General features: G+C 51.1%; 1 long non-coding RNA gene across 2 annotated transcripts; it reads right to left on the bottom strand.

The window, feature by feature from the left end:
• Positions 1-252: 252 nt before the first annotated feature.
• Positions 253-5017, bottom strand: 1700003M07Rik (RIKEN cDNA 1700003M07 gene). Of its 2 annotated transcripts, NR_040647.1 has the most exons (4): positions 4830-5017; positions 4583-4727; positions 4111-4192; positions 253-2019 (listed from the first exon to the last, which is right to left on the bottom strand). It is a non-coding gene; the product is annotated as an RIKEN cDNA 1700003M07 gene (long non-coding RNA). The 2 variants fall into 2 exon arrangements; NR_040648.1 differs by lacking the exons at positions 4583-4727; positions 4830-5017 and adding an exon at positions 4411-4543.
• Positions 5018-5510: the final 493 nt, after the last annotated feature.

Below are 5510 nucleotides of genomic sequence, written 5' to 3'. Positions count from 1 at the left end.
TTCATGGAAAGCACTTAGAACCGCGTACGTACGGGAGAGCGCATCTCGGCAGCTATTATTATCCACCGCCCTGGGATTTGGTGCTTTTCCCTCCAGCTGCAGAAGTGGCCCCTCCTCTTGCATCTCAAGAAACTGAGGAAGAAGGAGAGTCTGAGATATCCCTTCCGCTCATCCCTGCCGGTCCAGGTCATGTCTGCCCCTCACCCACTCTGTATGTCCCGACCAGCATCCAGAAGAAGCAGGGTCACTAAATGTCATGGTTTCCTTCATGTTTTTATTGGCAGAATAAGTTAGAAGACAAACGGATGGATGGATGGATGGATGGATGGATGGATGGATGGATGGATGGACAAATGAATGAGTGAACGAATGAATGAAAACGAGACTGACTCACAAAGACTAGGCCGGAGGGACTGGGTGGGAGAGTCCATCAAGCAGATGTTTTGTGATAGATTTGTGGGGTCCCCAGATCTGCTTCTCTGTCTGACATTCTGTTGACTTTCATTGATCAGTGGTCAGCAGGGGAGTAGCGGGCTGCCTGTGGTCTCCCAATCCTGGCTTTGGGAGGTGGTTCTTCCCTCTTCCCAGTGGGAGTTAGCATCCATCTAAGCCCAGGGTGCTTTTGCATCCTGCAGAGGTCTGAGTGTAGGGGAGGCTCGGAGCCAACTCACGGTCTATCCTGGTGTTGGGTGTGGAGGCTGGAGGAGGTGCTGGTGGGCCTCGTTATCGTTATCTTATTTACACGTCACCCCTTCTGCACAGCCGGGCCTCAGTGCACCTGCCTATCAGCAGGCAGGCTAGCAGTGATGGAGAGTTCTCTTGGGATGTGGCAGCTTCCATCATCTGGTCAGTCGGAGGTTGAGGGAAGTGGGGGGACCTGTCCATGGACACCCTCTGAGTTCTAGGGCTAGCCCTAGGCTCACTTCAGACAATGACAGTGTGTGGGCCTATGGGTGTAATATTGTGTGAGAGAGGGCCGAGGCATGGTGGATAGGTCCTGGTGTATCTGCAAGGAGCATTCCCTGTGTCTACATTCATGATTTCCTATGTTTACATGTTGGCCTGTATCCTTTTACAGCAGGATTTTTATGTATGATGGTGTGTTTCCCAGACTGGAGACTTGGTGGGTGTGGATAGTTTTGGAGTGGGAGCAGTATTCATGTGTGTGTGTATGTGTATGTGTGTGTGTGTGTGTGTGTGTGTGTGTGTGTGTGTGTGTGTATGTGTAAGGACAAAGGGCAAGTTTAGACAGTGTTTTCCAGGAACTGTTCATTGTGGGTTCTGCTTGGTTTTGCTCTGTTTTTGAAACAAGGCAGGGTATCTCAAGGGAACATGGGACTTGCAGATTATGTGAGGGTGCCTGGCCAGTGAGGCCAGGGATCCTCCTGACTCTGCCTGCCTCTCTAGCACTGTGGGTTCTGAAGGTTGATCTCAGGCTCCCATTGCTTGCACAGCAAGTATCTGACTAGTTGAACTATCTTCCCAGCCCTGGCCTTGAATATTAGTTTTGTTTGTATAATTTCAGCCTAGAACTCACTCTGTAGGTTAGGCTGGTCTTGAACTTGTCACCTGTGATGGCTAATCTTAGGTCAACTTGACACAAGCTAAAGTTATCCAAAAGGAGGGATCTTTAATTGAGAATATGCCTCCACAAGATCTGCCTGTAGGTCATTTTCTCAATTAGTGATTGATCTGGGAGGGCCCAGCCTGTTGTGGGCGGGGCCATCCCTGGGCTGGTGGTCCAGAGTTCTTTAAGAAAGCAGGCTGAACAAGCCATGGGGAGCAAGCCAGTGAGCAGCACTCCTCCATGGCCTCTGCCTCAGCTCCTGCCTTGTTTGAGTTCACGTGGAAGTGTAATCCGAAGAAAATTGCTTTTGGCCATGATGGTTTCATTACAGCAACAGTAACACTAAGATAGCATTCTCCTGCCTCAGCTTCCCAGTCTGAGGGGTTTCCATGGGAACTTCATTCAGATCAGAAGAACCTTCAGGTCCATTTCTTTAGAGCAGATGGAAGACCCTATAAGGAAATCCAAATTAACCAAAGAGCCCCTAAGGACTCCCTAACTCTCCTCAAGCTCCACTTCCTGGAGGTGGACTCTAGCTGCACAGGATCCATGGATCACCAGAATTCCTAGATTCCTCAAGGCACCCTTCCCTCATTCAGCCCCATAGAGAGACAGGTCACATGTAAATCCCCTCTCATGGACAGTAGTACTATGCAGAAACTGAGTATGAGTCACGCATGCACACACACACATACACACACACACAGAGAGAGAGAGAGTCACAGATCTACCAGACCCAAGCACATGAAGAACACACAATCATGTTTACATCATGACACATCAATATAGGTTAATATAAATGTAAATATACAGGTGCATGCATGCTGACATGTTGGAACATATCTACAAACTGATGACATGTTCGCACATGTCAGCATGTGTGAATGCTTAGAAGCATAAGCATGCATCATCCTTGCATATATATTTACACACATTCTGTCCCCTCCTGTCCCTTCCTACCTTCAAGCCACATCTCCCATGCTTTAGCCCTCACTAAGATGACCCTAAGCAAGGTGGCCATCGGGAGATGGCAAACATGGTATGTATGCAAATATGACCTCATGTGTATGAAGCTGTGTGTTTATATGTCTATATTTAGGCTACTATATGCACCATATACTATTTATTTCTAGCTCTGTGTGACATGGGAGTGTCAGAGGGCATTTTTCTGAAGGACTGTGTGCATTTCTGGAAGGATTTCTATGTGTCTGTGTCTACCCATCTCCATCTGTGGGGATGTGAGTTTTACGGTTGGGGCATGTCTGTGCAACTATGTTCTATGGGCCATTTCTCTATATGCCTGGATGTATATACATATGTGTACATATCTGGGCGTGCCCCATGAGTCAATGGCTGTGTGGTCCAGTCTCTACAGACTAGCTCAAGTGTCTCCACTGCCAGCAGAGGCGATGGCCAGGGTGGGGCCAGGTGAGACTGGACTGAATTCCCCGGTGGTTGACAGTCGTATTTACAGAGCTCCGAGTAGGACATAATTGCTTCTATTAATCTTTCTCCGGTTGTTAATTGCTCACTTATCGGGTTGTGTATTATGCCGACTGTTGCTCTTAATTCGCCTCCATAGCTGCAGGTGTTTGCTGCCTTATTAGCTGTTAATCAGCGCAGCTAGGGATAGAGACTTAATTGGCCCCTAGAGTAGGACACAGGCAGGCCAGCCGGGCACTGCCAGCTTCTCAGCCTGTCCCTGGAACTCTCACCTGTGGAGCACAGGTGGCTACAGAGAAGGGACTGATCTACTGCCAGCAGAGAGCAGTCCGGTATACAGCGGTCAGAGTGACAACCACAAGGTATGGTCTGCATACAGCCCTATCTCCTCCCAGAAGCCAAATGACCTATCAGAGCCAAGCTCCTATGCCCTTCTTCATCGCCAGCCACATATTCTACACTGGACAGGAAGCAATCCCATTTATTTTAATTAAGCCTAATAAGAGCTATCCCCAGCACCGAATGGAACTGGATTTTGCCTTTTAATGCCTCTTCTGCCTCCATGTGGCTCTAGCAGTCAAGGCTGTTGAGGTCAGAAGGTCACTGGGAGAAAGCAAGGGGAGTGAGAGAGGCTCTACCAGAACAAGAAGAACAGAGAACAGACTCGGGAAGGACTCCCCATCTTCTGAGGAGGCAGCTCAAAGTTCTGCTCTGCTCCAGCCACACATCTGCTTGCATAGTCCCAAGAATGGGGAACTCACTCCCTGCAGTGCCCGCAGCAGCAAGACAGCCCTTCACCCCCACCCCACCCCAGGTTGCAGCAGAGACTCCCAAGTGTCCTCAGTAGGGAAATTGAGGTCCAAGAAGGACAAAGGAGTTGTCCCAGAGCTCAGCAGTCCTCTCTCAGTGAAAGCTAAGACAGGACCTCTCCAGTCCTCGGACCCCATCTTCATCACAGGCCTCTTAGTCCAGCCTCTCAGCCAGCTGCTGCTGCTGCCACCTTAAACTCCGGTGCCGGCATAAGAATACAAGGGATCCGGACACCGTGGACTCCTTGAGAGTGGCAGCGGAGTGGAGGACAGGGTCCACCGTGCACCAACCTGGTCTGGCCAATATTTCTCATCTCACGGCTGGAATCCGGTCTGCCCTGACATCTGGAAGTTTCTCCTGCCATGTCTGGAGCTGCAAAGGAAATACATTTGCTTATGTCGGGGGTTCCAAGTGAAACTGGACTCTAAGGAGGAAGGCAGAAAACAACCACACACTGCCTACTGTGCACCAGGACATCAACGAGTGTGCGCCAAAGTTGCAGTCCACGAATCCTCACCTAACCTAGCGAGTTCAAGATTAGTACACCTATTTACAGAGAAGGAAACTGAGTCACAAAAAAGGGCACAAACCTAAGACGACACAGCCAGAAAAGGCAGAACTGAGGTCCAACAAGTCACGGTTGTTTAAGGAACTGAGTCTTCGGTTAGGATGTTTCTGTAAGGTGGGTGGACCAGAGCTTACGGCCACCGTCAAAAGTCTCCCACCCACCTCAAACCGAGAACACCGAGAGGCAAAACTCACGCATGCGCAGTCCAGGTGGCCATCGGACGGGATGAAAGCAAAGCCAGGAGAACTGTCCAGGGATAGTTGCCCAAACAAGTTCCGGCTCCGCCTCTATGTTAATGACATGCAGATATATGTAAATTTGCAACGCAACTGCTTAAACCTTTGGGAGCAATAGGGTGACACCGGAGCAGTTGCTATGGAAATTCAAAAGAGACATTCTACCCCACCCCCCCACCCCCCCACCCCGCACCAGCAGGCGCACAGACACGTGTACAAAGACCCAGGGTTCCTCGCTCTGGAGCCCAGAGGATCTCGGAGTGACAGAGGGTGTGAACCGGAAGGAACCCCGGAGACTGAGCCCAGCCTGGGGGTGCCGACTCCCGTCCTGGTGGGGGCGGGCGCAGTTCGCTAAAACCCTTTGGGCAGCGGGCGACTCCTCCTCGGCCTAGCAACCAGGGCCCTGCCCGGCGTTGCATAGCAACATTCCTAGAACCTAGCAACCGCCGATCACACCCCCTAGCAACGTCATGCCAAGCTGCGTTCCTGGTCCCTATCAGGAGATAAGCAAAGGGCTTGAGAACTAGGAGCAGAAGGTTGTGTGGGGGGGGTCATATGCCCAGCCCCCACCCCGAGGCAGGATGCCGGGTTTCAGGATCCCTCTGAATCACGCTCCCCAGGGCGAATTGTCAGAAGGCCACGTTTGCACTCCTGCTTATGGAAGGGCAAACTGAACCTCTAAGGGCAGGCCCCGGCGGTGGACAGAAGCTAGCTCTTCCCCCCAATGCCTCTGCTGTCTCCACAGGAGAAAGCCCCGGGCCAGGGAGAGACCTGTGCTGCAGTTTCCCCAACCTCAGCAGCGTTAGGAAAGCCACCCAAGTTGAGGCTCCGAGAGGAGCTGCAGGTTTGCATAGTAATTTGCTTCATTTGCATTTAGCGCTGAGGC

This window comes from Mus musculus, chromosome 4 (assembly GCF_000001635.26).
Source record: "Mus musculus strain C57BL/6J chromosome 4, GRCm38.p6 C57BL/6J".
Taxonomy (NCBI): domain Eukaryota; kingdom Metazoa; phylum Chordata; class Mammalia; order Rodentia; family Muridae; genus Mus; species Mus musculus.
The sequence above is the reverse complement of the archived record's forward strand: the minus strand, read 5'-3'. Positions and strand labels throughout refer to the sequence as shown.